The sequence below is a fragment of the Miscanthus floridulus genome, chromosome 17 (genome assembly GCF_019320115.1).
Source record: "Miscanthus floridulus cultivar M001 chromosome 17, ASM1932011v1, whole genome shotgun sequence".
NCBI lineage: Eukaryota > Viridiplantae > Streptophyta > Magnoliopsida > Poales > Poaceae > Miscanthus > Miscanthus floridulus.
Window position 1 is genome coordinate 79,787,494 of NC_089596.1, and position 19,950 is coordinate 79,807,443.

Here is a 19,950-nt window from a genome sequence, read left to right on the forward strand (position 1 = left end):
CAAACATGGCATTGTCTAGTTGTCTATATACTTAAAAATCTTCTAGTCTATGAGCTGAATTTGATTCCAAGTAGCATTTCTAGGCTATTAGAAATGTTGGCTAGCAATGTTATTTTTCTACAGCAAGTATTTCATTGTCATCTACAAAGTTCATATTCCAAACTTTATTAAAGCGCCACATATATGTTCTATAGCATTTTTGTTCAATAAAAATTAGTATTAAACCCTACTTGATACATATGAGTTATGGAATAGCTTATCATTTAACATTTTTATTGATCATATGAAGTTACAAAAATGTTATCTACACCTTCTATCACATGCATTATCACATAAATACGATGCTCACGACATTGTTTGGTAATTTGTTTAGAGCATAACATCGAGGGTGTTACACGTAACACCGAGGGTGTTACAGCTCTACCCCACTTAAACAAAATCTCATCCTGAGATTTCATGTGTGTGCCTAGTGTGGGAAAGAGATAAGAAATAAATTTCAATTTAAACCATTACCTCGACGTATTAGGAAGGAGATGAGGATAATGTTCCAGAATATAATTCTCCTGCTCCCAAGTTGCTTCATCCTCCGAATGGTTTTGCCATTGAACTTTATAAAATTGCACCACTTTGTTCCTAGTCACTCTTTCTTTTTCATCCAAGATTTTGACAGGATGCTCAATGTAAGAAAGATCAGGTTGGAGTGGAAGTCCTTCAATTTCCACCACTTCATCAGGAACTCGTAAACACTTTTTCAGCTAGGAGACATGGAAAACATTATGGACTACCGACAAAATATCCAAGAGATGGATACGATAAGCAACAGTATCACACTATTCCAAAATGTTATAAGGTCCAACATAACGAGGAGCTAATTTCCCACGGACTCCAAACCGATGCACACCTCTCATCGAAGATACCTTGAGATACACATGGTCACCAACATCAAATTGCAAAGGCCTTCTCCTCTTGTCTGCATAAGTTTTCTAACAGTTCTGGGCTGCTTTCAAATGACTCTGAATAATACTGACTTGCTCTCTCGCTTCTTTAATAAAATTAGGCCTGGAATAACCACGGTCTCACACTTCAACCCAGTTAAGTAGTGTTCTATATTTCTTGCCATATAAAGCCTTCAAAGGTGCCATTCGAATCCTTTCTTGATAGCTATTGTTATAAGAAAACTCAGCTAAAGACAAGCATTCATCCCACTTTTCTGGAAAAGAAATGACACAAGCTCTCAAGATATCCTCAGGTACTTGGTTGACTCTTTTGGTTAGACCATCAGCTTGTGGATGATGAGCTGAACTTTTGAGGAGGTGAGTACCAAGGCACTTCTAGAGTTGCTCCTAGAAGCGAGAGACAAAAACTAACCCTTTATCAGAGACAATGGTGAGAGGAACTCCATGTAAGGTTACAACTCGATCAAAATATAGTTTGGCATGTTTCTTGGCAGAATTCCTTGTATCCACCGGGAAAGAATGAGTAGACTTGGTGTGGCGATCCATAATGACCCAAATAGAATCATACACCTTTGAAGTGTGGGGCAAACCCACAACAAAATCCATGGAAATATTCTCCTATTTCCAAATAGGGATAGGTATGGGATGTAGAAAACTTGGCGTAAGCATATGGTCCGCCTTATCCCTCCCATAAATGTCACATTCTGAGTTGTATTTAGTAATATCCTACTTCATATTTGGCCACCAATACAAGTTACCCAAATCATGACACATCTTGTTGCTTCTTGGGTGAATGGACAGCTTGGAGTTGTGAGCTTCATCCAAAACTTTTCTCCTAAGCTCACCACTTGAGGGAACCACCACTCGGTTCTTGAACTTCACCACACCTTGATCATCAATACCAAAATGAGGACCACACCCTTCGGCAATTAACTTCTTGATATGAGGGATTTCCAAATCATCTTGCCTTTGCTCTATAATAATTTGCTCAAGTAAATCTGAGACTAGAGCAATATGGGATAACACTTCATAATGGGTGAGGGGCAAAGATTCTTCATCACCCTGATGCGACTTCTGACTTAAGGCATCAACTACCACATTAGCTTTTCCTGGATGAGAATGAACCTCTAAATTGTAATCCTTGATTAACTCGAGCCACCTCTATAGCCTCATATTCAACTCAGATTGAGTGAAAATATATTTGAGGCTCTTGTGATCCAAAAAATTGTGTACTTTATTTCCCAACAGGTAATGCCTCTAAATTTTTAGAGTGTGCACCACTGCAGCTAGCTCTAAATCATGGGTGGAGTATTTCATCTCGTGCTTTTTTAGTTGATGTGAAGCATAAACTATTACATGTCCATCTTGCATAAGCACGCAACCCAATCTAGTCCTAGAGGCATCACAATACACATCAAATGGCCTATCAATATCTGGTTGAGCAAGAATAGGGGGCAGAGGTAAAGAAACTTCTTTAGGGCTTGGAAAGCCTCTTCACAAGTCAAACTCCATACAAACTTGACATCCTTCTGAAGCAACTTTGTTATTGGTTGAGCTATTTTGGAGAACTCATGGATGAAGCGCCGATAATAACCAGTAAGACCAAGGAACTAACAAATTTGATGCACTGACTTTGGAGATTTCTAATTTAACACATCCTGCACCTTGCTAGGATCTATAGAGATGCCTTCGGGGGTTAGGACATGCCCCAAAAACTACACTCGATCCAACCAAAACTCACACTTGATGAATTTGACATACAGCTTGTGTTCCCACAATCAAGTTTGGACTATGAGAAGGTGCTATGCATACTCTTCATTATTCTTAGAATATACCAAAATATCACCAATGAATACCACTACAAACTTGTCCAACTCCATCATGAAGACTGAGTTCATGAGGTACATGAAGAATGCAAGAACATCGGTGAGATCAAAAGACATGACTAGGTATTCATAAAGGCCATACCTAGTAGAGAAAGTTGTCTTTGGTATATCTTGCGACCAAATCTTAATTTGATGATACCCCAAATGAAGATCAATCTTTGAGAACACTTTTGCACCAGCCAACTAATCGAACAAAGTATCAATATGAGGTATGGGATACTTGTTCTTAATGGTTACCGCATTGAGAGGGCGATAATCCACACACGTCCAAAGAGTGTCGTCCTTCTTCTTCACAAAAATAGCTGGACAACCCCATGGTGAAGAACTAGGCTGGATGAATCCCTTCTCCAACAATTCCTCTAACTGTTTGTTCATCTTAGCCAATTATTTTGGGGCCATGCAGTAAGGACGCCGTGAAATAGGAGCAGTTCTAGGTTCTAACTCAATGGAAAACTCTACATCCCTATCCAGTGGTAACCTAGATAGATCTTTAGGAAAGACACCAGGAAACTCACAAACCATATGAATAGAGGCAAGATCAAGAGAAGCTTCAGTATGCGCAATAATTGGTAGGGCAGAAACTGATGGCATAAGGAGAGACATTCTATCCTTAAAAGAGGAAGCTTCAATTCAACAATTCTTTGCCTATGGTTCAAGACTACCCCATAGTTGCTCAACCAGTTCATTCCTAGAATTGCATCTATGCCTTGCCCAGGTGGCACCATGAACTAGAGACGATAAGAGTGAGTGGCTAGCACTAGTCTCACTATGTCCATCCGAGTTTTAACGCACAACTGTGCACCTGGGGTTTTGATTCTATAGGTAATAGGAATATCCATAGTGGATATATTGTGCCTTTGTGCAAACCCCATACTCATGAATGAATGTGATGCACTAGAATCAAATAATATATACGCTGGGTGGGAATCAATGGTGAACATACCATCCATCACAGGCTCTCCCGGTGGGATCTCCTCAGCCTCAATGAAGTTAACCTATCCCAAGCGCCTCATAGGCACCTTCTTTCTGATGATAGTCCTCTTAACCAAACAAGAGTTGGCTAAAGGCTAAGAAGACTGAGTAAGCTGGTTCTAGGGGCACTCATGAGCATAGTGGTCTTCCTTGCCACACATGAAACAAGCACCCGGCTTGTTCCCCTATCCCAGATGAGGCAGAACCTACTATCCCTAGGGCTGTTGCACCTACTGAGTAGGTGCATGGTACTGAGTGGGCGGTGCCTGGTGAATCTACTGAGTCTGATGGGATGGCTATCCTCCCAAAGAGTGATAGGACACCCTCCTCACAACATGTACCTTCTGAGACTGTGGGTGATGAGAAGATCCAGAGATCACCCTCTTGCGCTTCCACTCAGCCTGAGAGTCACGCTGAAGTCCCTTAATAGCAATAGCAACATTCATCAATGCTCTAAAGATCTGATAGCCTCCTGTATTCAGCTTCTCTTGCAAGATACAAGAGAGACCATGATTGAAATGGTCCATCTTCTTCTCATCAGTGTCTAGATGAGTCCTAGCGTATTGTGCAAGATGGTTGAACTTGTTCACATACTCCATCAGTCCTATTTCCCTGCTTTAGCTCTAGAAACTTGGACTTCTTATTCAGCAAACTAGCATGAATATAATACTAACAGAAAGTAGTGGTAAACTCCTACCAAGTCATATGGTGGTCCACAGGTTGCATGGCAGTGAAAGTGTCCCACCAAGCACTAGCAGATCCTAGAAGCTACTGTGTGGCAAAGCGCACCTTCTGCTCATTAGTCATAGTGAGTAGCTGAAACTTCTACTCCATAATACAAAGCCAATGCTTTGTGTCCAGAGGCTCAGCAGTTGATGTGAACATGGGTGGGTGCACCCCCAAGAAGTCCTGGTAGGAACAGGGTCTCTTGGGACTGTGGGCACCACCCCTGTTCCTACCATTGCCACCAGAGCCGCCACGGGTGAAGCCACCAATAGCCTGTGCCAGCATCTCCAATGCACGGGTCAGCTCGCGATAAGCAGCAAACATCTCGGCCATCTTCTCCACATGAGTCATCGAGGGCAGTGGTCATGGCGAAGGAAGAGGACCAAGGAGTGGGGCCTCATGGCTCTCTCCGTTAGCATTGATGTGATCAACACCATGACCATTTTCGCCTTGGTCTTCACCAAGACCATGGCCCGTCCTAGCACTGGTGCTCCTGCGACCAGACCTTAGGTTCATCTATAAATAGATAAGAACCCACCATTAGGGACCAGGCCTCCATACTTGGAAACAAATGGCTAGAGAGATGATAAGGCTCGATAAATTGTTACAAGCGAGAACTTTTCCTTAAGAGTTAAAGCATTTCTCTTTATTGATTATCCTATCAATTTACTATCCAAAATTATACATGTGGGGGAGTTTAGTTTAAGCAAGATTCTCTATTTATGATGCATGGATCGACCTATTCATTCGCTCAAGCTAGAATATAGCGGCATTCGCATATAATTTTTGGCACAGCTCGCACTCACTTCCCATATGCTAAACGATTCTTACGCAGCGTAAGTTAGTGTACCTATAGAAATTGATTAGATAAAACTAGTGACTCTATCCTAGATAGACCATATTGCTAGGGCTTATACTTACTTACGTAAATTTATTGCATCCTATTTTTCACAAATCTTTTGTTGGTCTCATTTTAGGTTTTTGAAAAGAGTTCTTAAACCCATATACTCATTATTGGTTCTAATACCACTTGTGGTAGAACCGGCCAAAATAACATGCTTTTGGAGGTGCTCATCTTTCACTAGACACTAAGCACCCTAAAAGTTAGCTACATCAGACAGTTTCGTCGAGCACACCCCACGAGAGAACTCGAATCAATCCACGTTTTACCTCTAGAATCCAATGATGAGTATGAGCTTATAATACTTAGTCCATTTCATACAACAAGAGTTCTTGGAAATTATTTATTACAATACTAGGGTTTAGAGTGTGATAATTAAATAGTGGAATAAAAATAAACATCTAGCTGGAACGGTACAAGGATCCGTCTACGCCCACCAGAAGAATCCTCCACACAAGAGCTAACTCCTCAAGATACACCTGTAATAGGGTTAAATAAACTCTGAGTACACAATATACTTGCAATACTTACCCGACTAGTGGGAATAGTTTCCCGACTCGCAAGGAACATGATAGGCAATATGGTCTATTGTTTTATTTTGTTTGCGAAAAAACATTACTAAAAGTACATCCTTAGGGCCTTGTTTTATTGGTAGTCATGATTACTTAACTAGCTAACCATTCTAGGTAAGCACCTGTTCTACTTTCCAGAAAGGGTTTAGCAATCAGAACCATTTCACCATCTTTCATCTTCCAGTTTTAAATATGGTGCTAGACCATAGCCAAGTCGTACCATCTCACGGAAACGATGATTCATGAACCAATGTATCCTAGCTGGGTACCCCAAAACACATGCCCCATTTGTACCCCAGGCACAAACAAGACCAACCCATTCCACTCCTATCACGGGGTCTAGGTCCCCATCCAAACTTGGACTCCAAGCCCCCACACTTGAGACCCGGTCTCAATATGGTGCTTAGACCTCTACCTTTCCCCGCCTCCAATCAGTCGGTCTAGAAAGAGCCGGAACCCACGACAAGAGCGTAACGAGCCTTCCCGCTCCCATAAGCAAGTATGTGCTTAGGATAATAAGTCTATGACCTGACTACCATCCATAATAATAGATGGTCCTCAATCGACACAGACCAGAAAAATAGTGTAACCAAGCTAAGCCCCATGGCCGTGGGACACAACTCGTTACACCCACCAATACTCATACCATATCCCTACCTAGTCTCCATTTTTCTTTCATCATTTTTATCATGAAAGTAATTATAATAATCGCCTATTGTGAGTAACGACAGGTTACTCACGCTATCGACAACCTAAGCATAGCAGCTACTCGAACCTGCACTAGTATGACTCTTAGGATGGATATATATATGCATGTGGTTTCCATAGAATTTCTGTAACGTAAATACACATAACATATATTTATGGTGATTATAAAAAATAAGGGTTATGCTCTGGGGCTTGCCTTGGGTAGGCGCAGTGTCAGCCGAGTCAGTCGGTGGTGGCTCTAGGACCTCCTCCTCGTATTCCTCGACGATCTCCTTGAACTCACGATCGTCTGTGGTCACTATCTCCACCAACTCATTCTCTACATGCATGCGATGATGATGCAACCATTTAGCATTTAGGCAACAACAACTCTTAAAATAAGAATACGTATGCCAAGCTACTAAGCTAGCTCTAATGACTAAGATACTAAGCTAACTATCATCTTCATCAAGCAAAGTGTTGGGTTCAACTAACAAACACCTAGTTTCACAATTCAATGGTATGCCTTTATTTCTATTAAAGATTTAATGTATATTTAAACATAGAACATTTAACTTCCCTAATGTTTAGTTTGATCTAAGGCTACAAAAATTACAGTGAACACATAATAATACAATGAAGCTACTATAAAATTTGAGGATTAAAGGTATCACCAAATTACCACAAAAATTCCTACAATAATTACCTTAATAATATTAAGCACTTTCAAATGATTTAATAGCCTTTAGTATCAACATAGATATGTACGAACTAACTACACTATCAGGTAGACAATGATTTTAGGAACCTAACAAAATTAGTTTCATAATTTTTGAACACCTATACAAATTTATATTAATTATACAAATCTTGCACAGAAATTAAAATAGAAAGCTATTACCTATTTCTAAGAAAAATAAAAACGATTTCAGCCGTGTGGCCCATTTACTCGTGGCCTGCGCAGACGTGGCCCAAGTGTGAGATGGCACTTTTGCAAAAGAGACCTCGAGCTTATCCCGAATTACACCTAAACCTACAACACTATTCCTATGTCTCTCTAACAAATTCATTTAACCCCCTGGCTTTACTCGAATTTCTTTGCACACATCCCGATGACTCTGTGCATGGCGGCACGGTGGGCGGTGGAACAGGGTGGCTACGTCGGCCACCTAGGACCTGCATGGACTCGTCAAGCGGGTTGATCGCCATCCCCGACCTAAACTACTATGCTGGGTGGCGATGAGGGGTGGCAGGGCTCACTAGTGAGGGTTGCAGCGACGCATGGCCGTCCACGATGGTAGCACAACCATTCTTGTGAACTAGGGCAGCTATAGACCTAACCAGCTAGCGGGTGAGCATCAGGAGCTTACCGTAGACTCGGCCGAAGTGATCGTTGGAGTAGAGGATGGCAGAGGTGGGCTGGACGCGTGCGCGTGGCGATGAGGTGAGCAACAACAACACAACAATGTGCCAAAATGGCAGTAGTAGTAGCACCACGCGACAATGACCAGAGGTGGCCAGTGGCCCATGGCCAGCCAGGCAGGCGACCAGCTGTAGGAGCGGCGGCTAGCAACACAGTAGCAAGGTGGGGCAGTAGCACGGTGGTTAGCAGTGGCCAAGCTGTAGCCAGGCCATGGCCAAGCTAAGGACGGGCGTCCAAACATGGCGATGTCATGCTCCCAAGCGTGGTGACCATGCCCACTCAGCCAACCAGCCTAAGATGATGTTCGTGCATGGATTTTAAAGCATTTGCCAAAACTAAATCGATTTGATTGAGGCTCGACCACTTAAACCATGCTAAAGAGGGTACATCAAACTACCATACGTAACAAAAACATAGCAATGACCTTTAGCTAAATTTTTCAAAATTAATTGACCAACATAGCCTTGTCACACTGTTTTCAAACTTAAGGATTTTTCTAAGTCTTGAGCTGGATTTGATTTCAAGTTCCATTTTTAAGCTATTAGAAATACTAGCTGGCAATATTATTTTCCTAAGACAAAAGTTGCATTGTCAACTACAAAGTTTGTACTTTAAACTTTATTTAAATGTCACATACATGTTTTATAATATTTTTGCTTAATAAAAATTGTTTTATAGGCCTACTCGATAACACACATGCACTAGAACCTTTCATGACTAAATCTTCGTTCGGCATTTTTAGTACAACCAAAATTCTATTTTAACTTTCCCACATGTTCTAACACATAAACATGATGCTCATGAGGTGGTTTAGAAGTTGGTTTAGGGCGTGACACCGAGGGTGTCATAGAGAGGATGGTAGGGGCTGCTATATATAGGCCGGAGCATCAATTCTGGACACTCAGATCAAACCGACTTGAAAGAACGGCGTAGATGCAATCTAGGAGGCGGTGGAGAACTGACATTCGAAGGAGGGGCTGATAGGTGGGCCTAGGGGGGCTAGGCAGCCCCACATGACAACCACCTTCCCTCCGCTTTGGTGGTTTGCCTTCTGGAGTCTTCTAGAGTCTTTCTACATCGGTTTTGCTATGGATAAACATGATTTGCTTTGACGAATAGGCCCTCCTTGATGGTTTTCTATGTAAATCCTCCTACAAACTCAGATTCACCAAAACTTATGGAATTTATTAGTTTAAACCCCTAGACCTATGTTGGTGATCCTTTTTATGCATTTATATAAGTTATATTGATGGTTTATGATGAATGTTAGCTGTGATAGAACCGTCCAATTTATACAAGATCAAGTACGACTGTCCCCGCTAACACGTTGACATGCGCATACTTTCACTTATATAAACCCAATAGTCCACCGAGTATCACGAAGGACCTCAGTAAATCAACATCATAACCAAGATCGTGTGATTAAGCAAATACACATCACATACGCAGAGTTGCAGCAGAAATAATATTATAAATGAGTTCTCAAATAATAGTACAAGTTTGGGTTTCAAAACTGATTAGTGAAAACAACATAGCTTTCAAATGATTACATTAATATAAGTTCCAAATACATTTCTAGCATAAGTGACATCCTCAGATAAAAGCATATAGATGAGAAATAAATATAGAGTCACCGAGCCCACCGGCGGTAAGCCACCATCTTCAGCAGGCCAAGAACTTCACTTGCAATATGGTAGGATAAACCCTGAGTACTCGAATGTACTCAGCTAGACTTACCCATCATAAACTAGAAATAAAGTGACTCCAAGGATTATGCAAGGCTTTATAAGTGGAGCTAGCTTGAAACATTTTGCATAAAAAGCCACTAATTTAGATATACATTTTATAATTCGATCATCAAGTTAATTATAGTTATTCATTTCTAAATTAGCACTAACCTATGCCAAACATGTGGTATATCATTTGATAGCATACATTAGTAACCATAGCTAGTGTAGTAATTCCATGTTTATCCGAACCATCATATTTTATAATATAATTACTACGATGTTGGTGTTAGCCAAGTTTCTCACTGTCCGGGAGAGACGGCAATTCGAATCGATTTCAACCAGCTAGGAATTTATTCCTAACACAAACCTAGGTCTACCAGTCATGGTAGCCTTAGGTCACCTATGGTACAACTCAGGTCCACATTTTGCGGGTTCATCCAACGCCGCACAATCAGGGACAACCAGCTGCCAGGACGATCAGGTCTACCCTACACTTGGGCTCATGTCTGGCTCCCCGCACATTCTTACTACCATCCAGAGTGTGCACTTTTACAGAATGGGGCCCAGCCTGAGTTGAGCTACTCGGCTTTGTGGTCGGAATAAGTTATCCGGCTAGCTAAGTGATAGGCATGCATTCAATCTTGTTAGAAGGGCCAACAAGAGCTTAATCGGCACAGACGGAATCACATGAGTCAACCTACACATAGACTCCGCCCGGCCTCCATTTACATTACCCCATGGTTCTTTTCCGCGATAGCAAATATAGACAATCGTGCTTCGGTATGCACCTATATCTCGTACGTGATAGAAAATCACTCGACTTCTACCGGTCTAAGCATGGCTAAGCATATATTTGATCCTGGACCTACATAGGGTTAAAGGTATATGTAACTGGACAAGGTAGTTCTATGCATCAAGTGTTTCCAATCAACTCTTATAATCTAATGCATCAAACATAAAGGACTCAAGTAATATTTTGTAAAACATAGGAGACTTAGAATGCTCTAGGGCTTGCCTATGATCCAACACTAGGTTAGTGTTTGTTAGACAACACTCACTTGGCGAGCATCTCCCATCCTAGCACTTGTCTGGTCCTTCTATCTTCAGGATAGGTCCACCATACACCGTCTTCGGATTCGGCTCCAACATCAAGTCCTTCATGTGGTTCATCTAGTGTACCTAGATGATATGCAAGATGCAAGTGTATGAATATGAAGAATGGTAATATGAGATGCATCACATAATAGCATTCAAGGCAAACATAAGATCATGTAAGACATAGGCACCTAGAGTTATTTAACTAACATCACACAACCTATTATAGAGGGATAGCAAGCATATGAGGCATGGCACACAAGTGAACTTAAGTTCAGATATTTCACACATGCATCGATCAAGAACTAACCAACATGTTTAGCCAAAACAAGAGCAAGCTAAACCAATCACCTAGCACATGTATACAAATCTGGACAGCAACACAACAGTCACTTGTTTTATCCATAACTAGAGATCTAGACATCCAAAGAAGGTGATCCTAGACTTTATGGAAAGCTAATGAAATTTACTACAACATTGTTATTATCACCAAAAGCTTATTCCAAAGTTAACCAGGTCCAACATGCCAATGTTTCAGATCTGCATAGAACTAGGACAGAAAAGTAGTAGTTGTTTCAAAAAGGCATAACTGGAGTTACAGACATCAAACAAGCGTGAACCTCAACTTTCTAGAAAGCTTATTAAATTATCTAAAACATGTTTTTCATCATCACAAGGTGATTCCATAATTAACAAGGTCAATCAAGCACAATTGGGTACCTCTATCCAGACTTGGACAGATTCTGCTATGCAACTTCATAAGCTTATAACTGGAGATTTAGACCACCAAAAGGTGTGATCTTTAACAATTTCGAAAGCTCATGAAAATCACTACACTTATTATATTATCTTCAAGATATGATTCAAAGCTTAGCTAAGTCAAACAACACAATCATTCAGATCTGTACAGAGGGCATGCAAAACCGAACAATGAACTTGTAAACTCTGTAGCTCTTAAATTATCAGGCCTATGGTCATGAAAATTTAACACAAGCTATATTATGAAATTATCTACTACTTTTATATTCACTACAACCATAGAAAACATCATTTGCACTACGAAAATAATTACACAAGCAAAACTGCACATGCAGCCTAAACAACAGTGGTATAGAAAACTGATAGGAACTTCAGAGAAGAATAACTAGAGTTCTGGACCTCCAACAAACATGAATCATAACTTTTTGAAAATATTATGAAGTTACCTACAACTTTCTTATTATCATCTTAAGATTATTCTACATCTAACAAGGTTAATTAATCCAATGAATGCATCTCTGTCCAAAACATGGATAGAATCTAACATGCTACTTTAAACAGCTATAACTAGAGTTCTACATGTCCAATAAATGTGGTTCTAGACTTTTTAGAAATCTTAGAAAATTATGAACAACTTTGTTATAAACACCTAGAGCTAACTCTACTATTAAAAAGGCCCCATAGTACCAACAAGGCAACCCTGTCTGGGTTTGGGCAAAAACAACCACATAAATTTAAGCAACTGTAACTAAAAATCTACTTAACCAAAAATTATGCTCTTTAGCTTTTTGAAAATCTAAATAAAAGTAATACAATGCATTTATTTTCATCAAGCATGATTCATAACTTAACTGAGCCAATTAATACAAACATGTAGGCCTATTTAGAATAGGAGCAAAGCAACACATTGCAATTGTTATTTTTTTTGCTCTTAAACCATCAAGCCTAAAATCCTGAAATTTTTTCCAGACATCAAACACCACCTGAGTAGCACTCCATAAATAGTTCACATTTATTTGAGTAGAAAAACTACAGTTATGAAAAAGACAAGACACAACTAGTATTAAAAACCTAACTGCATAAATCTATTTTTACAGAAAAATATTTAAACTAAAACATGCCATATTATAGATCTAATGCATAGATAATTTTACAAGGATTCCAAAAAGTCCTCATTTACTATTTTACGATTTTTCTACTAATTACTATGAATTTGCAAAGTTGATTATCCAAATCTTCAAAAACCAAAGAAAAGGGATGTAGATCTTGCATCGGGGACTCTACAATTTTCACAAATTAAACTTGAACAAAAATATCCTTTCTAGCACTATTCAACTGAGTCACGGATTCTTCACTTAACCCCCTTCCTTTTCCCTTATTCAAGCCTACGGTCCTTCATCTTTTCTACATCACGATAATGCAGCAGAGCACAGCTCGAGCCGGTCGGGCTCGGCCAGCGGGAGCTAGCAGCGGTGGGGAGGGGCCGGCGGTGAGCGATGGCGCTAATGCTTGCCCAAGCCCACGCACACACTTGCAGCGGGCACAGCTTGGCCCACAACGGCCTGAGGCAGCATGGTCGCGCTCACAGCGGCACCAGCGACGGGCGCACCGGCGGTGACGGTGCTGTGGGAAAGACAGGGCCGGCATGGCTAGGGTTATGGCAGTGTGTGCATGGTGTGGCTAGGCACTATAGGGAGGAGGAGAGGGAGTAGTGCCTAAAGCAACAGTGGCAGCTCGAGCTTCGCACAGCGGCAATGGTGGTGCTCGACGTTCGCGCGCGGCATGGAGCGATAGGGCAAGGCGGGGAGCGGCAGAGCGAGTGAGGGAGGCATGGAGAAGCTCAGGTGCCCACTTTTGGAGGTGTAGAGAGCAGGGTGGCACGTGGCAATGGAGGTGGGGTGCACTACAGTGCATGGCAGCCACACTGCTTTACATCGAACACGTGGTGCGCGTCGCGATGCCCTACTTGGAGGCCATGGTAGAACTAATTGCATGCTGAACTAGGATATGGCCCTTTAAGCAAAATTGTTCCTCTTATGATGCTCTACAAACTTGATTAAGGGGTCACAGCCATTAGGGTAGTAGATTAGCAGTTAATGACACTCCAAGACAACATTGTCAATGCATGAACGACGATTAACAAACTCCAAAATTGCTGGTCAAAATGAAGTCAACGGAGTGCCATCTTTATACATGCTCTTCTCCATCATGTATACTCCAACTTTTATTTTGGGACCCGATCATGTTGCTTAACAAAATCACAAGAACGCGAGATCCCAAGGTCGATGACGATGAATTCCTGACTTAGCAAAATTTTAAGTACTAAAAACAGCTGTTGATTCAAAGTTTGAGCCTCGGTTTGACTTTCTTACAAGCTGATCTAGATCTTGGTCCAAAAAAAAGTTTGTTCTACTCCACTCAAACTTCAACTTGTATTTAAGGTGCAACTCCATGCAAGCACGGTAAGCGATTGGTCAACACAGGTCAAAATAGCATCACGGTAAAGCTTAAATTAGAGTTTTTGACCGATTGAGGCATTTTCTTGACTTCCGCTCAGCATGAACCTTTTATGACTTTTGTTGTAGAGTGTAAGTAGAGTTATTTGAGCTAGGTGGAAAGGTTTGGTTAATGACCTATAATTCCTTTCACTTAATAAAGCAATCCAAGAGAGATTATAACTTATCATTTCATGTGACTTCTTGATTCCGAACTTCATGAAACTTTTCCACTGGTCATGGTGGATGTATGTTGATGTAATGTACATGAAATAAACATGTTTAACATTACTCTTACATAATCTTAACAAGGGTCCACATGTAATAAGGGTGTGTTGTCCAAGTTTAAGTTGGAGCTCACTCTTGTAGATTTGATCTTTCACCTTCATCACTACTTAACATGTCATGTTTGAGCTCAAACCCATTGATTAACTGGTGACAAACACCTAGGGTGTTACATTAACTACCATCAATAAGCTCCCCCACACTAAACCTTTGCTAGTGCCTAAGCAAAGCCAAACTCAACAATGGATCAGGAGTTGCTACAATGCTTTCACTCCTCAAAAGTACATAGGTGTTCAATCCAAAATTCTCCTCTAGTCTAGAATAAACTGATCTAACTTTTAGACTTACCCATATTACCTTCAACCATGGGGCTTCTTAGCCTTCACTTGGGTCTCGAGCAATTGAAAGACAGAACGATCAAGTCAAGCACTATGTCTCAAGTTCTTTGTTCCACCACTGTTCTGGAGTTTTTATAAGTTTTTAAAATAAAACTCAGAGATTCCATTTTATGACACTCTCAAGTCTCTCAATATATGTGGTATTTGTGGATCCTCACCAAAAGCAGTAAAGATGTTATACCTTTTTTTTCTCTTCCTACCACTAAGGCTTATGTGGAGTTCATAGGTAGGGAGAAAGCTTGAGCATACTTGCAATACATATATTGTAAAGTCAAACCTTAGATCCAAGAGAGTTAAGTCATACAATCAAATCAAGTTGTGCATGTGTGTGGATGTATATGGTGGATATATGTATGGTGGCTAACCTAATTCTACTATGCTCCTTCAAAATATATCTCTCTTTTGAAACTTGGAAACATTTGCTAGAGAGCAGAGGCTATCTTATTGATCTCTTTCTTCTTTTTTTCTCGGGTGGGTATCTGAGTACCCATTGTTTTCAATATCTCGGACACATGTCCATTTTTTCTCAACTGTTCTTTTCTTTTCTTTCTCTTTTTTTTGAATAACATTTGCATAGCCCCATGTCTCTTTTCTGCAATAAAACTTTGAGAGATAGCAACAAGAGCTTGGAGCATTTATTTGGTGGATGGAAAACCTATCAAGCATGTTTTTGGTGTTCACTCCCAGTGTAGGAGTAGAACATTTTTGGGTGGATCTAGATGGAAAGCATGTTTTTGCGCCTACCCCCCCCCCCCCCCCCCCCCCCCCCCGTGTAGGAGTAGTGCATATTTGGGTGGTGTGTACGTGATCTTGATTTTAAGAGCATGGCAAACCTCTCATAAGGGTCAACAAAGCTTAACAAAACTCAATGTAAAAGCAAGTAGCATATATGTGGAAGTTTTTCTAGGCTAAATAACATGTATGGCTCTGGTAGGAATTCAAACTTTGTCATACAGGAACTGATCATGTAGCATTTTTGTGTTTTTCAAAAGATAAATCTTTAGAACTTTAGTGTCACTTGGAACAAGATAAACAATAGCTTAGACCTTCTCATATCATATCCAACAATTACCTAGACTTAGATCAAGCATATGCTACCCACAAGTTTCAAGTTCAGAGTAAATCCTTATATCAAAACAATCTTATCCAAAACTCAGGAGAATTCAAGGCTGAAAACTAGGTACTTGAAAGGAAATACAACAGAGCAACTATTCATCATTTCCATTGTAAGAGATTATCCTTAGAGTCATTTTTATTTTATTTAGCTCTTAAAACAAATTAAAGCAAACTGGACATACTCTCGTTATTTTGTTTTCATTTTTTAGATCACACATTATAACTATATATATTTCTATAAAGATAACTTTTTTATTTTGTTTTTAGTTATTCATCCTTTTTTCTAATATATATATAAAGCAAACTAAGAATAATAAAAGGAAAGAAATACTTATCTGGATACATGGGGAATGCCTTATCCTCTAAGTTGGTTGTTGTCGTGGTTGCTCAACGAGGTGGCTGGATGTGGAGGTGCTGGAACAAAGCCTTCCAATTTTGATTTTGCTATTGCTATTGTTGCTGGAAGCTGGCCATCTCCTATCCCATGCTTTCCTGCCATTGTGTATGATTGTGTAACATACCTTGGATGGCAGGTGTCCTCTCATCAATGGTTGTGAGCTTGTCGTCGAATTCAGAACTTCCACTTGTAGAATTTGGGGAATTGACTCCCCACACTTTACTCAAAGTGTGTTCTGCTCATAAAGACAAGGTAGAGATCAAGTGCATGGGCTCTATTGGTGGGAAACACCAACAAAACCAAAACTTTATTTACTCTTCTCTAGCCTTAGGCACATTGAATCATGATATAGCTAATGTTATGTGCATTATTTATTCTTATAACATGGATGATAAAATCAGAAGGATGTAGCATTTTGACTATGATAAAAAGAGTGGAGTTGCTTAACCTATGGAAGGATTGTCCATCTTGAAAGCATCTAGGCCCCTAGTTGGGTTTCAGTGATTAATGACAATACGAGATTACTATGGCTAACGTGTGTTTTGCAGAGGCAATTAAGTTAGGTCATGTTAATGGCAATTGATTGGGTAATCATGGTTGTCATGCCCCTACGATGGAAATCATTTTAATTTTCAAAGGATGGACGACAAGGTTAAGGATGGACTAGTTCTAAGTGTTGTTTGGTGTTGAAGAGACACTTAGAGAAGTTTAGGACTTTGTTTTTCCTTTGGCCATACTATTAAGGGGGTATGGACTAGTAGCTTGACTTAGGTGAGTCTAGTGGGTTAGAAGTGGTGCACACTTGTCAAATCTAGCACTAGGTAGCTCCGAAGTAGCCCTTAGATCAATTGGAGAAAACTTATGATTTTGAGTTGGAAGTGAATGGAGGGTCAAATGTTGATCAAACGCTGGTCCCGGTGTGATCGGACACTGGTAGTTCATTTGATCAAGTGAAGTCATCTGGATGCAACCAGACACTGAGTAAAAAGTGACCAAACATTGAGTGCCAAAGTCCGATCAACTCCAGTAAGGTTCTAGAGAGGGAGAAACTTGATCGGACACGTCCGATCAGTGCTAACCGGACACTAGTTAGGTTCCGGTTACTGACTAGACATTGAATAGTAAAGTGACCAGACTCTAGGCTCCAGCATCCGGTCAACATCAGTAAGGGTCTAGAGAGCAGTTTTTATGAACGGACACGTCCGGTTAGTGCTGACCGGACGCTGGTCAGAGTCTGGTCACAACTTAACAGCTCTGTGGCGGGGAGAACTGACTGGAGTGTTCGGTCACCTTGACCGGAGCATCCAGTCACCCCGTAGAGTGTTGACTCAAGCACATAATGGTTCGTTTTGAATGAGAGGGTATAAATACTTCCTCTATTCATCCAAGAGAGTACTCTTGCCTATTTCAACAGCTAAGAAACACCCTTGAGAGTGCCAAGGAGAGCAAGAGCCTAGTGAGGGGATTGAGATTTGAGAATCCAAGATTAAGGCCTCATTAGTGAAAAGAGAGTAGCAAGTGTGCATCCACCCTTCTCATTAGGCTTGTTGTGGTCAAGTGAGAGTTCTTGCTTGTTACTCTTGGTGATCACCATCACCTAGATGGCTTGGTGGTGATTGGGAGTTTGGTGATCATCCAGCAAAGCTTGTGGATGACCCAACTCAAGTTGTGAGCAGTTGTGGGTGATTCACCACGATGGAGTGTTGAAGAATCAACCTGTAGAGAGTACTTGATCCTTGCATGGATCAAGGGGGAGCTACACCCTTGCGTGGGTGCTCCAACGAGGACTAGTGGGGAGTGGTGACTCTCTGATACCTCGGCAAAACATCACCGCATTCCTTCTCCTCTCTTTACTTTAAGCATTTACATTTGAGCAATTCAATTCTTGTCTTTACATTCTTAGAATTGTCATGCTAGAGTAGGATTGAAACTTAGGGTGCTAAACTTTTGTGTGGTAGATCAATACAATCACTTTCTAGGCATAAGGGGTGAAGTGGGCTAAGTGTAGGGTTTATTTATTGCAAAGAATTTTAGAATTAGCCCAATTCACCCCCCCCCCCTCTTGGGCATCTTGATCCTTTCAATTGGTATCAGGGCCTCATGCTCACGTATTTAGGCTTAACCGCCTAGAGAAAGATGTCTCATGGGGATGGACCTCCTCCTATCTTTAAGGGATGATGATTTTCCTTATTGTAAAATCCTCATGGAGGCGTATTTAGAAGCTCTAGATGTTGGAATTATTAGAGCCGCCTCTCAAGATTTCCCAAAACCTAGGGATCCCACACACCTTCAAGGCGATGAAGTGAATTACGAAAAATGGAATGCAAAGGCTAGAAACACTATCTTTAGAGGCCTTTGCAAAGATGTGTTTAACCGGCTGAGGAACCACAAAGACGCCCATGCACTATGGTCGGATATTTGTGCGCTCCATGAGGGAACTAAGAGCGAGTGTGAGGAACACTATCATCTTGTTATGAAAAAGCTTAATTCATTTGAGATGCTTCTGAAAGAAAGTGCTAATGAAATATACTCACGCTTAAATGTTCTTATACAGGAAGTCAACGGGCTTGGACTCACTCAAATGCAACCATCCGATTTTATAAGAAAAATCTTGAGTGTCCTCCCCATTAACAAATATGGGCCTATTATGACTGTGCTTCATCAAGGTGATCTTTCCACCACTACACCAACTCAAATCTTGGGAAAGATCAATGCTCATGAGATGTACATGCACATCACACCACAAGATGGCTCATCCTCTACCAAGAAGAAAGACAAAGACTTGGCATTCAAGGCTAGCCAAGAGAAGGGCAAAGCAAGAATTGAGTCTAAGAGCTCAAGTGATGATGAAATTGATGATGCAAGTCTTGCTCTCATGGTGAGAAGAACCGCCAAGATGCTAAAGAAGCTCAACAAGAATGGCGTCAAGTTTGATGGCAAGAAAAAGAAGTTCTTCACTAGCACTAGAAGGAAGCCAATCTCCGAGATGGATTGCTATAATTGTGGAGAACTTGGTCATCTAGCACATCAATGCCCCAAGCCTAAGAAAGACAAATACAAGAAGAAGAACAAGGGCAAGAAAGATGACTCAAGTGATGAAGATGAAGATGAGAATAAGAAAAACAAGCCATACAAGAAGAAGGATGGCAAGAAGGACTTTCACAAGAAGAAAAATGGCAAGGCATACATCATCGGTGATTGGCTCATGGACATTGATTCATCAAGTTGCTCATTTGATGATGATAGTGACAACGAGAAGGTGGCCGCTATTGTGATTGACTCTTCATCATCTTCACCGACACCACCGCCTTCATCCTCTACACACCTATGCCTTATGGCTAAGGGTGAACGAAAGGTATCAAATGATGATGATAGTAGTGGTGATGATCATGCTAACAATAATGATAGTGATAGTGATGATGATGAATTTGAATCACCTTCGTATGATGATCTTGTTAAATTGCTAAATCAATACACTAAGATCATTAGAAAGTCGAGCTAAGAATGAAAAGCTAGAACTTAAGAATGACTCTCTTTTAGCTAAATGTGACA